Here is a 14,378-nt window from a genome sequence, read left to right on the forward strand (position 1 = left end):
AAGGCCTTCGGAGCGTGCGAAGAGTTCCAGATGCCGGAATGCAGTGTGAAGACCTCCCGAGCGCACGAAGAGTAGGTAAGCCTTTGTCTTTCAGATGCCGGAATGCAGCGCGAGGCATTGGTGACAGCCGATGGACCAGGTAAGTGAAGAGCTGTCACTGAAGACCGTAATGCTAACCTGTTCTTTCTTGTCTTTATAGGTGTTGCTGAAGACTGGATTCATGATGGTAAGCCTTTTTCCTTAGGCCCAGGATCAGATGCAGAAGACACGATGAGCGTTCTGCTGCATAGGATGCAGAATAACGCAAAGCAAGATTCATCCATCGGGTGTGGTTTAAATAGCCTCCTGTAGTGCTTAGGTGTCTCCTTCCACAGCCACGCCTAGGTAAGAAAAGAGTTCCTGCTTTCCAGAAGAGTTCCAGTGTTCTGAATCTAGGGAGTGGCTCCAGCCCCACCCAACAGGAAAAGTAGTTCCAAACAGAAGAGGATCAGAGGCTCAACTGGCAGGCAAGTAAGCAGCATGGTCTGCTGCAGGTAAGTCCACCCAAGCATTATGAGCCCGGCGCTTCCAGCGCTGGGACTGGGCATATTTATGAGCCTGGTGCCACTGGCGCCAGGACTGGGTCCAAAAGGTCCCAATTGGGACTGGTTGGCACTCGGAACCTGGGTTATGGATCTGCTTCCAAGGGAGTTGGGAAAACCCTGACCTTTTGGAAGCAGAGATCATGACAGATACCTGGGGAAAAAGTTCTGCCCAGGATTTGGTGAGTTTCTGCCCTCCGGTGGGAAGTTAGGAGGGAAGTTCCCTGGGTTAGGTGCTTGGCTGGATCCCCCCCCTTGGGCTGGAGGAGTCCACACATAACCCAGGATGGGCCGATTTCCCTTGTAACGGGGGCTTACATAATCAGGAGAGCGAGGGACCCCATTTGTGGGGCTGCCTCCCTGGCTCCCTGTCTGTGACTGGCCCGAGGACCTTCTGGGCCTAGCATTATTAGGTGCAGGTAGGTTTTTAGGCCCCCCCATCTCCAAATCTAAAACGGGGGTGACCTTTACTTCTGCCACCTTGGCAGCAGCAGGGGTGCTGTTGGTTTTGGGGTTTTTAGGCTGGTTTCTGTTTTCCACCGGTTTCTGCACCTCGTAGATGCGGGTGGCTTGTTCAATGACCCATTCTAAAGATCTTTTCTCATGAAAATCTCTCACGAGCTGGGTCATTATGTATTTGGGCAAGGCATGGAAAAAAGTATTAACAAATTCTCTGCTGTCTGTGCGCACCCTTATTGTGGTCTGTGCAAAAGCACGCTTTAACTCCTGCACATATTCTTGTGGGGCCTGATCCTCCCCACATTGTAAATTGTAGGCTGCCTTGCGAGCCTCTTGGGGATTTCTGTGAACAGAAAAATGTTTTAATATGGCCACCCTATAGGTGGACCACCTGGAATGATTTTGGTCCTCCAGCCCTGCAAAGAAACTGGAGTACTCTGGGGAGAATGTCCACTTTACATATTGGATACAGCTTTGGCTGTCCTTCAAATGGAAAGTCTCCATCATTTGCTCAAACAACTCTAAGTGCTCCCAAACAGAATACTTGGCATTCTTATGATACGGCGTGATGACGCTCCTGATTGCCTTAATCTGCTTTAAGGGGTCCTTAAGCAAGGCCCTTTTTGTCTTATTGGCCCTTTTGGTCCGGGTAACCCTGGTCCATTCATCTTCTGACTCAGAGGCACTGCTCCCAGAGGTTCCCGTCTGTTCTTCCAGGTTTTCCTGTATTCTGCGAGCCTGGGAATGGCTGGCAGAATGTGGGGACCTGGTCTCCTGTGTCCTGTACCGCTCAGAGGAGTCTTCAGATCCATCCTTGCTGCCAGGATTTGATGGGTACCCCCCCCACTGACCTAACTGGGCAGAGGTTTTCAGGATGCCCTTAATGGGCCTACTCACCTGGGGTTCCCCATCAAATTGCACTGTGCTTGGGTGCCCATACCCAGATGCCCGCCCCTCCATTCCTGGGTGGTACTGGCCTATGAGCCCCATGCTTCTGGCTGGATAGTAATCTGCCATCCCTGTGGCCCTGTGCTCATGTGCGCCAGGGGACATGGGGGTGGCAGAGTCCAGGGACTGAGAGAGATAAAGGCCTCTGGTACTAGGGCTCCTGGGGTTATGCTCAGGAGTTTCTCTTTCCCAGCGAACCTCATCTCTATCCGCCCCTGCTCCCTGTTGCAATGCAAGAGCCTGCGCCTTCAGTTCCTCAGTTAAGGCTTTACTAGACTCTATCAGTCTCTCCTGCATCGCTACCTGTTGTTGGAGCCTATCATTGTGCTGGCAGAGAGCCTCATTCTCTCTCTGCGTTTCCTGATTGGTCCTGGAGCACTGGGCCAGTCTTTGCTGCAGGAGGGTTACCTCCTGAGCCGTGTCCCTATTGGCCTCCTTCTTTCTTGCCAGAGCATCCTCCACCTTCCTGGTGTGCTCTAACAAGTTATGGTGTTCTTTTTGGAGGTCACCCAGTCCCTGGAGGGCCAGGTGATTTTCTTCCATTTTCCTTTTTAAGTGGCAGACTTCCTGGCCTAAGGTATCCCTTTCCTGACTAAGAGCCTGCATCTGTGCCGCCAGGTCGTCCCTTTGCCTTTGGAAGGCACCAGCTTTCTGGCGCTCCTGGTCAAACTCTGCCTGGGTATCCAGGTCTTTCAAAATCAGTTTACTGCTCTCTGCCTTCTCCCTATCTAGGTGGCTTTGCAGGGTGACTACCTGCTCAGCACATGCCCTATTGAATTCTAACTGTTTCTCCAGCTTTTTCTGGCTCTGCAGTAGGGAGTCCAAACCTTCTTGGTACTCCTTCTGCAAGGCCAGAAATCTGGTATCCTGGTCAGCCTTTTCCTGTTGCAGGTTGTCCATATCCCTCTTTATTTTAATGATGTGCTGTCTACTCTCATTTTCTGACTCCTGGCTCCCCTGCAGCCTCTGCTCAGAAGAGACCAGGTCAGATTGGACCTTCTCTAACGCCATCTGTCGCTTGTTCGCCAGATCTTGGCTTTCCGTACATTTATCCTGCATGTCTCCCATATATAGGTACAGGTATGCCGCTATCCTAACCATCTTGTCTTGTTCATCCTTAGCTTTAGGAGCCATGTATAGTTCACTCAGGGCCACATGTAGGGGACCCTGATCTCCCCATATATCTGACCCTGTCTCAGTGACCTGTTGCATGATGGCCTGCAACCAGACCATGCGGTCCTGGTGAGTCCACTCACCTCTCACAAATAACTTATGTAAGAAGTGCTCTCTGGCTATTTTCATGACTACTAAGGTCGTCATTATGGAATTTGAGTTCCTTCCTGACTTACAGAAGTTTTATTTTTGCAAAACAGACCTTTTCCTTAGAGCGTTCCTTTGAGGAGTGCTTTACAGCGTAACACAGCGTGGTGATCCGACCGGATATGTGTATCTGGTCAGCTGGCACGCTGTATTAATCTGCACAAGTGATAGATCTAACCCAAACGTCCGGCACGAGCCCCCAATTTGTAAGAGGATTCAATTCAACACTACAGCTAAGTCAATGCCTAGTCTGGGATACTGAATGGAAACCCTTATTAATATATCTTTATGTCGAGTTCATGCGTTCTGGATGACTACCCCTATATAACACCCCTCTCTTGGAATCCTCCTGACCCCACTGAGCCAAGAAGTAGTTCTGTTTTGCACGTTTAAAGGTTTATTTGATAATTTAAACAATATATATATATATCACGCTTTATAATAAATTAATAATTGAATATCACACTTAATCTGAGCAGTAATCAATAATGGATAATCTGGCACTAGCACACTTGTGAATAGGAACAGAAGAATAAGGTGGTAGAGAATGCTTTATATAAGTTCAGATGGATGTAATGTTGAATGAAAATGCAATACAGAAAATACTCAATATGATTTCAACAAAACAATGTAATCACTTTTCTCTGGCAATCCCCTCCCCCCTTTATGCAATGCAAGGAAATGGAAGGAAAGCACACAGTTCTCAGAAATGCAATCAACTGTAATTCAGTTCACCCCAGCAAGCTTACACTACAGAAGTTGGAAACACAGGCCCAAAACGCTTTTATATGTGCTGGCAATGAAGTGAAAAATATGCTAAACTGCTTTTAATTCCCTCTAGAGGTTCAGGGTGAGTGGAATATACTTGGGATGAGTTCAGGCTCACTTTAGCAAGGATCTAGGAGTAACTTAGCAGGTTAAACGAATTTTTGGCAACTGAAAGCAAGAAAACTGCTGTTTTCACACGTTGAGAAATTTGCAAATCGCGGCAAATTCGCGAGTGCGTTTTTCGCGATTACAGAGGAACTACAAGGACTAGCACTATCGTTTTGGGTTCCTAGGACAGCCTAGGATCTCAGCTTCCAGATGAAAGTTACAAGTCTCTAGGACAAACGGTCACGGAGATATGAGCGATAAGGTAAAGGTCGTTTTTCAGATTCTAAATTTTAAAGTTCAAAAAGACAAGTGACAGCTAGCAACTAGAAAATGACAGGTGACAGCTTTACAAATGACAGGTGACAGTTAGGAGGCAGTTCTACTTAGATTAAAATAGATTGAATTATATTATTTTAACTAAGAGATTGGTTCTGCACAGTCTGCTAGGTACTCACACTATATTCTTGAATTAAATGGGCCTCGCCACGGATCTGGTCAGGTTTTAGACTGGACTCTGGTCTGGTCTCTGCACTTCACAGTGATCTGGGTCAGCTCTCTCTCTCTCTGGATTCTGGAGATTGATGGATTTGAAGTCTGGATCTTTCTGCACAGCTTTCTCTAGAGATTGATGGAGGTAAAGTATGGATTTTCCCGGGAGAGCGTCCCGCAGCAAATGGATTTGAAGGTCCCTATCTGTCCTGTCTGTCTGCTTTTATGTGTTTTGAAAATGGGTGTGTGTGCAGCATCACTAGGCTCTACCCCTCTCCACTCGTCATTGGCCACTTCATCCTCTTCCACTTGATTGGGGGAATGAAATGAAGTGTCATCATGATGAGGTCTGTTTATGATACAGAGAACCCACCCCTGTCAACTTTACACACAATCTATATTTTGACCCAAATACATATTTGCAGAGGTACATATTGTTTTAAAATCATATGCCCCCATCACATGTCACATGGGGTATACTCTGTCCAAATCTGCTCTTCCTGGGAGCTTGCATTCAGAAATGGCAACATTTGCACTTTTTAACTGGTTTCGCAATATCGGACATTACCCCAAATTTATACACATGTGCGCAAGGGGTATGGACATTACTTGATGAAGTATCAGACTTTTAACATGCATACATTTTAAGTAATACCCTCTTAACTGCTAGTTTGCCCCCAGATCATGCCACCGGTTCTAAAAACCTCTTAAAATGTGGGCAGAAAAATCACAAGAATTATGGTATCATTTAAATAATTATGACAAGTCCGTACTATGAGTTATTCATCTTTTTCTAAGACCATATTCTGGCTACAGGGGTGTGTCTTTTCAGGTCACATGGTACAGAAACCAGTCTTTCCAGTTTCTGCCAAGCTCAGAGACCCTGCCCCTCCCAGCTTCTGCCAAGAGGAAGCTGTATTACGACACCTGCAATAAACCATCTGCCTGGGCCCTGGAAGGCCCATTGTTCAAGAGGAAGCCATTTATGGCCCCCATAATAAAACATTTGCCTGAGTCAGGACAGGGCTTTGTTCAATTTCCTGCAGAGGCCAGGTAATTCAATCAGAGAAATGTCATATCCCTTTTGGTGGGAGCAGCAAAATGCAGGTCGGCCTGGGAACACAGCTGTTGTGCAAGTCTCAACTCCTGTCGGGGGTAGCTGGTGGGCAGAATTCAGTTCCTTAAGCCAGGTTTCAGATAAAATGTCACTTTTTGTTCCCCAGTTTAAGTCAAGACAATTTTTACATATGCAGCTAGAATGCTGATTCTAAGTTCAAAACTATGACATTTAAACAATTGCAACCTATGTGACACTCAAAAGTAGGTCACTCATTTAATTTAAACATTTCGATTTTGGTGGTTTTAATCCAGTTTCAGTTAGGCTGCTGACATGCATAGCCCAGCCAGTTTTGTGATGAACATTGTTTTAGGCTCATCCTCTTTCCAGATTTTGTATGCCCACAAGACTTTATTCTGCCATATGTCCGCTGGTGTTCAGTGAGATTTTTGGATGTGTTGCAAATAGGCATTTTGAGCTGGCATTCAGAGAAACAAAAGGTGATTTTAAAGTGCGGTTTTTCCTTTGGCACACATTTCACTCATGGCACCCCGGCCCATCCTGCTTGCATTGGTGGGTGGCAAGTTAGGCAACCATTTTAGTGTGCACAACTGCGCGGTTTTCATAGATTCTGGCGCACATGTGGGCTTTTTCGGCCATCTTGGATTTCCTAAGCCCACAGCACCAAATGTTGTAGCATAATAGTCCAAACGTGGGTCAGAACACCCAACAGTACACATCTACATCAGAGCTGCTCCAGACCAACCACCCCATTTAAAATGCCATCTCCAACAGGCTTGAATGGCAGACTATGTGAGACAGGCATGTTATCAAGAGATGGCACAGACAACAGATTGTGACTTCAACAGTAGCATCTTTATTAAGTATCGAGATGAGTGTAATGCCTAACTTGCCCTATAGCTATGGTGGTGATTTCCCTACCTAATGAAACTAAGGAAAGTCCAAACCAAGAGTCAGTCTGTGTCAAAACCTATGCTTGGCCTCATGTCTAATACAGAAATGTAGTGTAGTTTTTTTTCACTAAAATAGTGTTCAAAATAATGTCTGCCGCAGTCTCTAGTTTCCTTGCCCAAGCCCTGGATACAGTTCCAAGAATTATAATCTTCAACTGTTCCGTCAGGACTTGGGTTTCTCTTTCCCAAGTTTCAAGCACACTTGGTTTCAATATACAAAGTTCAGAAGGAGCTTAGGGTTCCCATCCCCAAGCCTAAAGTACTGGTTTACAAAACAATGTTCCCAAGGAGCTCAGGATTCCCTTCCCCAAAGCTTCAAGCACCCTGGCTCACAAAACAAGGTTCCAAAGGAGCTCAGGGTTCCCTTCCACAAGCTCCAAGCACAGGTTCACAAAATAATGTTCCAAACGAGCTCAGTGTTCCCTTCCCCAAGCTTCAAACACTGGTTGTTTTATTCGTTCAGCATTTTGCCCACACTTCACTGGCTCCCCTAGGTTCTTCATCCATAGCTTTTATTTTATTTTCTTTAGCATTACCATTTCATATTACTTTCTCAGTGCCTTTTATTGATCAGAGACCGTTGAGCACAAACTGCCTCTTCAAACGCGAACACTCTGATACAATGTAACTCTCTGACACATTGACTTTCATACACGCACCAGGTTTCTCACACGCTTTGAAACTCACCCGTCACAACATTCTTTTCTTTAGCTTCCTGGTTATGCCGGTTTCTTGTATTTGAGGTAAGGGTCTCACCGCCTGCCCTTCAGGCACCCCTGGACTGTAACTTTACATTCAGGTGAAAGAGCACTGCTTGGCCACAGTAAAGGGACCGACAAGTCTCACGGCCCCCTTCTCCTGCTTTTCATGGCTTGCTGGAGACACGGCTCCATCGCCACGCAACTCCACTCTGCTTTACTGTGCAGTCCTTCAGCGTCTTGATGTCCCATTCAACTTTGGCTTCTCGCGGGTTGTGCTGGCCTTCCTGCTGCTCTCCCCCTTCTACCAAGGCAGCTCTCTCCCTTCTCCTTTTATAAACCTGGATCCCACCAAGGGGTTCCAGGTGTGATTCACTTGCCTGGTTTGCCTGATTCCAATTAGACCAATTATTGGGACATGCCTGACCTTCAGCTCTGTAGTCTTCAGGATCCCTCTTCTTCGTCCCAGTACTATAGTGGAGTTTCCTATAGGTATTCTACATTACTCTTTGAGGCATCTTCTTCTTCTCAGTACTTAGTGAAATTTCAGCGGAATAATTAGGATATGGACAGCAATATCCTACAAAGGCTGAAGGAGGGTAATGTAAGTCACTGTCAGGAAAGATACTGTGTCTCGCCCTCTGTCACTGTAAGGGAGTCATGGTATCACAGGTATGACACTGACACTAAAGGTACAATGTGTAAAACCTTTATTCCATTTTTGGGGTTTGGAAAAGCTCCTACTTTGCCTTATAGCTAGGATGGGAGTAGTATCTACCATCAAATAATAAATAAAACAGTCCTAGTTGTGCCCATCAAATCAAAATGGCCTACACTAACAAAATCTAATGCCTGCCCTATCTCTTGTATAAAATGTGTGTAAAGGAGAACATGTATGCAAAAGAAAATCAGTGTTAAGATATAAATAATAAATGTGGCTGTGTCAGCTCTCCTCTCCGCATTAGACAGCACGGAGTAAGGCGGTCCGCGTAGACAGGATGAGACACTCTGGCTTAGGTTCTCCAAAAAAAAGGCAGTTAAAAAACATGGATCACGGGCCGCCTGACCTTCCATGTTAAAGTCTCTCTTTGCAGCTTTCAAAACACAGTTCAAGAAAATGTTCACGTAGGTCTCCCTCAGTCAGATTCAGACCTTTTCCTGATGTCGAACACTTTTGAAGGTGCATGCCTTTTACTATAGACCTCAGCGGGACCAATTTGACTTTCCCTTCAGCTCACACTCTTTTGTTATTTGCCCCACTGTTTCTTGGTCTGGTTAGTTTGATGTCATAAGAACAAAAGTTCAAAGTTTACCTTTTTATCCCCCCCCCTTTTCTCCGAGGTTAATTTTTATCACTTCGCTTTTTATAGTTAATTCCCTTTATCGCTTCATAACAAAAATATTTCACCTTTCACAGAGACTTTCGAGTGGGCTACTTCCTTTCAATGGACCACTACGCTACTCAGTATCGCTGGTTTCACAGCTATTAGTAATTCAAAGTATATCACAGGTCTGCCTTCCTTTGTGTCTCATCCACTCACATGCAGCCTTCAATTGTGCGACATACTGTTGCAACTTCAATCTTTCCTTAACACACACCAGTGTTTCATGTTGCTTGCCAACTCACAGCTGTGTGCATTTCTTTCTTGTCTTTGCAGGTTTTAATTCACAAGTCAAAGTTAATACCACTGCTTGGCCTCGCCCACCCAACTCTGCCGTTCACCTGGGAGAGTCGCTGGCGTCCTTGAAACACAATGCAGTCTTCTTGTCTGGGATTTGGCCTTCTCCCTGTGTCTTTTGGAGGCAACAACCTCCTGCAGGGAACTCCTGGAATTCTCTACCCTTTGCCCTCGTCCCTCTGTCCGTCCCTCTGTCCGTCACTCTGCTCCAGTAGGTTCCCCTTCACCCCAGAAGTTCTTCTCTTGCTCGTGTTCCACCTTGCCCAGAGTGTGTCTCTATGTTCCGCCTTTTATCAGTGTGAGGAAAACTAATTGGTATCAGATGTATGCACTTAAAGTCAAGTGCTGACTTTGCCTGACCCAATGTAAAGTTTAGCCTCTTTACTCTGTCTCCCTCTTCCTCATCCCAGTGTTTGTGTAGGAAGGGGATGGGGGTTGGGACATTGGAGAATCCTATAAAATAGGAGGGGTCATGTGTACGGAACCAGGTGATCCTCCCGCACTGGTCCACCCCCAGGGTCTGGTTGCAAAGGTGATGGCCATGCCCTGGCAACCTGTGAGAAAAATCCCTGGAGACTAGTAGGTGAAACACCCTTTGGCTTCTGACAGCACCCTCTCCACAATCCCCAAGGACCCTCTGCCCAGGTGATCCTTCCTCGCTAGTCCACCCCCACAGTCAGGATCCAAAAGCGATGGCCCTTCCCTGGTTCCCTGAACAGAACATCCCTGGGGAGTAGATGTGAGAGTACCTTCAGGTTTCTCACAACTACCACAGATTGACTTGTAGGTTATTGGGATTCGCCTGGTGCACTGCTACCACTTTGATGACAGATATGGAAGGTACAATTAGTCCATAGAAACATTTTAGAAGGGACACTAAGCCAGAGGATCAAGTACCATTGAAATGGTGCCTGACTCACCTAAAAAGTACTCGACATTTTGTGACAAAGATAACTTATCGACTAAGATGGCGAGCCCTGCGTATTCTTGATTTAAACATTGTATGCCGACACACTGATGGGGCTCCTTATATTTTCAGGTACAACGATCTTGTAGAAAGACTATTGTGATCATTCAGTTCATATCTCCAGCCGGCATATGCCCAATGCATCTCCTATGTACAGCCTCATATGCCCAAGTACAACCATCACACACTCAGAAATAACCATGTTATATTAAGCCTCTTATGTCCAGGCCAAGTTGGTGTCTGGTGCAGCTTTATATACTGGTTTATAGTCATTTTTTCGAATACAAAAATGTCGAAAGTCATTTTATCGAAAAAGTAATATCGAAAAAAAGTCGCACTTTTTTTTAATTACGTTTTTTTATTCGAAATGGGGGGTTCCCCCCCCAACCCCCCTTTTTTACATTTTTTTTGTTTTACCCATTTGTTTTATTCCCCGGACCCCAAAATAAATATATAATTTAAAAAAAAAGAATTTGACTTTTTTTTTATATTATTTTTTCGACATTTTTGTCTTTCGACGTTTTTTTTTTTCGAAATTATGACCGACCACATTATATATTATGGTGCAATGATTGTAACTGGCTAAATAAGGCTGCACTGGCCTCATTACTGCAGCATCCCAATGTGCTTTGACACAGCCTCATTGGTCCAGTAATGCCTCATGAGTCTGCTAAACCTCACATGCCCACTCCCCTGTCCCAACTCCCGCTTACTTGGCTCTGGCCTGTCGTGCACATCGGTGGAACCAGGGACCCTCAACCAGTGGTGATGCTGCCATTTTCATTTAGTGGAGCTAGCTGGATTGCTCCTTCTCTCTCCTACATTTTCCTCAGTCTCCTGCCTACTTTGGTACCTGAGGCACTGGTGAAGGAGTGATCAGAAAGTGGAGGGTGCACAAGACCAGCGGGACAGGAGCTGTCAAGAATAAGACACTTTTTAGTGCACGGCAGCAGCCATAATTGCACTCCTGAGTTTGGGAAATAGAGGCCTCTGTCCTGTCATGTGGTTTCCTGTTGCCTTTGGGGCATGGCGTTCCTTTGTGGTATTTTAATCCACCTGATGTGTGCAGCAGGGGAGAACTTCCCACTGTCTGTTGCTCCCTTCACATCCAGCAGCAAATTTCTGAATGCTTAGTGTCTAGGTAAATGTGAAACACTGTTCCACGCGTAGCTCCTTAACAGCCACCTATTTGTTGCTGCGTGTGTAGAGGAGGGGAAAGAGTTGGGAAACAGAAATTAAACCTGGCTCGTAGTGGGTCCCATTAGCCTTCTCCCGCTGACACGCTACACCTGTGACCTCTGATGAAGGGGTAGCATTGTGGTTGCTTCTGACCACTATTTAAGGGTGCTATATTATTACGTGAAAATGCACTGGTTTTACAATCCCCATTCCTCAGAGTGCAATGCCATACCAACTGCTAGTAACACTGAATGATTTCTCACATGTGACGACTGTACCTATGGAATGTGTAGTTTCACATAGTTGAACAAAAGGCAATAATGTTGGCTTCTTAATTAGATGAGTTTCCAGGATTATTGTGTCACTGCATAAATGATTATATGTGTGTTTTTATACACTTTTCAACGTTGTCTTTATATCCCAGGCAGAAAGCACTTGCACTTTCTTCCTAATCTTTCCAGGGTAAAAAATGTCAAGTTGTAAACTACTAGCGAGACATTTGTTATTCGCCTCCCCACTCCTCTCCGATGAATACTCTACATGCAGACAGCACATTCTGTGTTCACCAAAAGTCAATTTTCACTCGCCAGTACCTAGTGGTGAGTGCACATTTGGTGGCCTTTGTAGAACTCACACTTCTCCAGCATTGGATCTTTCATAGATTCAGATGCTTGAATATTCCCTGTTATTAGACTGGGAATCCTCGGTGATTAAAATAATAAAATAAATATATATATATATATATATATATACATTATAAAAAATGAATGTAGATTGTCCATTGTGGCCTATGAGCCATTCAATTGTCTGTCTTCCCTCTGTTCCCCCTTCCTTGCCTTGTTGCGCCTTGAAACACTTGTGTATAGGCGCGTTATAAATTTCATATCATAGTCCCTCCACCTCACTTTGCTCCATTATGGCCCAAACCAATTAGGTGGCAGGGTTTAAGCTCCGCCCCAGGCAGCCATTTTCAGATTTTTCACAGCAGTCTAACAGACGGAGGGAATCCTCAGCTCTATGAGATTTTCGTTTTTCTATTTTTAACTGTTTTCAAACTATTTGTCAAAATATACTTCATCTTGATCTCCTGATCAAACCCTACTGATTGTGTGTTTCTGGGCTCAGAAAACACAACAATTCAACCTGTGTTCATCGAGTGACAGTTCTCGTCGCACCATGGCTGAAGAACCAACTTCCAAAAAGTCTTCCCTTTTCAGGGACTGCACCCAGGTGCAAGAAGAAACTTGTTTATGTGAGGGACCCTCATGAGCACTGCATTTACTGCCTCTACCCTCATGATATCCTCAAATGCAACATTTGCCAGACCTTCACCCACAAAACCTTGCAAGACAGACATAGGAGACTTCTGCTACACCTCGAATCAAAAGGACAATCTTCTAATGAGGAATCTGTCAAGACAGCTCCTGTCCCATCTATAAAACCGTTTGAGAGGCAAACTTCAAAGAGAAGTGCCTCCTCAATGGAAAGGAGCATTTCTCCTTCACATAAAAGCAAGAGAAAGGTGGAGATGACCTCCCTTAGACCTTCTCTTAGCCTTGGGGACCAGAAGAAACGGCTTCCTGAGGAAAAAACAACCTCCAAATGTAAGGATGTGTTTTCTAAAAACTCGTCAGGGGCAATCGTCCACGAAAACGCCATCTACGAGCGGCACCAGTGATAAAGGCCCTTCGATGACCAAACCGTCAACGAAGCTGAAAATGTCCACGACAACCCTTCAAACCTCATCATCGACGAGTAAGTCCTTGTCGTCAAACTCGTCATCCACGAAGCAATCGTCGACGAAAGAATCGCATCACTCGTCCACAAAGCTCTCGTCGACGGAGCTAATGGATCATCACTTGTCGACAATCGGCGTCAACAAAATCTTCATCGATGAAGCACCACCATCTTTGACAAAACCGTTGACGAAGCTATGAACACCCACGTCGACAGTGAAATACAAGCCTAAAACACTGTCCACGGACATCCCGGTTGCGCTGCCCAAGGAGGACAGCACAGATAAACGAATGGACACGGTTCCTTATGCCCCCAAGGTTCACGATGAGCCAATAGGAGCGCAGTTATCCCCTTTAAGAGAGATGACAGAGCTGCCAGACATCATTTTGCAGGAAGAATTTCCGGACACCGAATTCAAACGGGAACAACCTATTCTCACTCCTAAGGAGAATAGCCCACCCTGGCACCCCACTACGGAGAAGCCCACAGACCCATACAACCCAGCACTCATGGAGTCAATGCAGAGGATTATTAATGAATTCAACAGGTGTCCGTGACAGAGAAATCGTTCTTCTGGTCTGACAGATGCAAGGTACCCTCGGAGGGACAAATTGCCGCGCCATAGCACGCGAGAAGCTCGCCTCCCAAGGGCAGACTGCATAAAAGGCCACGTTCATCCGAACCTCCTCGCAGAACTAGGAGCAGGACACGTAGTGCTTCACCAAAAGTCGCCCCACCCAGGTCATTGCCCAGACCAAGACCACGCTCGCCTGCAAGGTTACCTACAGTTGTACCATCCACTGTCTCGGTTTCGGACTGGCAGGAGGACTCGTTCAGAGATCTTTCAGATGCCAAAGAGGGAGAGATTACCCATGAACCGGACACACAAAGCGAGTGGGATGACTACATCATAGAGAAACCCAGGAAGAAGTATTCTCCAGGAGATACCTCACCAACTGACGATTTGGTATTGTTCCATCCGATTATCGGCAAGGCAGCAGATCTTTTCAAATTGCAAGTTACGTCAGAAGAAAAGAATTCAGTATTGTATGAACATAAGGATAAGCATAGGAGAACAATCACCACTATTCCTATCCTAGACACCATATGGGACTCGGGAGCAAAGTTATTGTCTTCACCCCTGTCCACACCTGCACTCGTCTCGAGGCCAGAAAAGAAATACAAAGCCCCAGACATGGCACCTGTATGCCTAAGAGGTCAACCAAGCCAGATTCCGTTGTCACGGTAGCAGCCAGAAAGAAATTGGCTAACCCATCATCTCCCTTATCAGCCCCGCCTGATAAGGAAGGCCGTAAATTGGAGGCTATGGGCAGAAAAGTGTCCTCGTCGGCTTCCCTTACCATTAGGACAGGCAATGCTCTGGCCATGACAGCGCGACTCGACCATGAGCTAT

At 45.8% G+C, this 14,378-nt stretch overlaps 1 protein-coding gene across 1 annotated transcript in view; it reads left to right on the plus strand.

Moving 5' to 3' along the window:
- WWC2 (WW and C2 domain containing 2) overlaps nt 1–14,378 on the plus strand; it is a 2,565,136-nt gene that overhangs the window by 1,222,140 nt on the left and 1,328,618 nt on the right. The window lies entirely within an intron of this gene.

The sequence above is a fragment of the Ambystoma mexicanum genome, chromosome 6q (genome assembly GCF_040938575.1).
Source record: "Ambystoma mexicanum isolate Mex_15411 chromosome 6q, UKY_AmexF1_1, whole genome shotgun sequence".
In the NCBI taxonomy this organism is placed as follows: Eukaryota; Metazoa; Chordata; class Amphibia; order Caudata; family Ambystomatidae; genus Ambystoma; species Ambystoma mexicanum.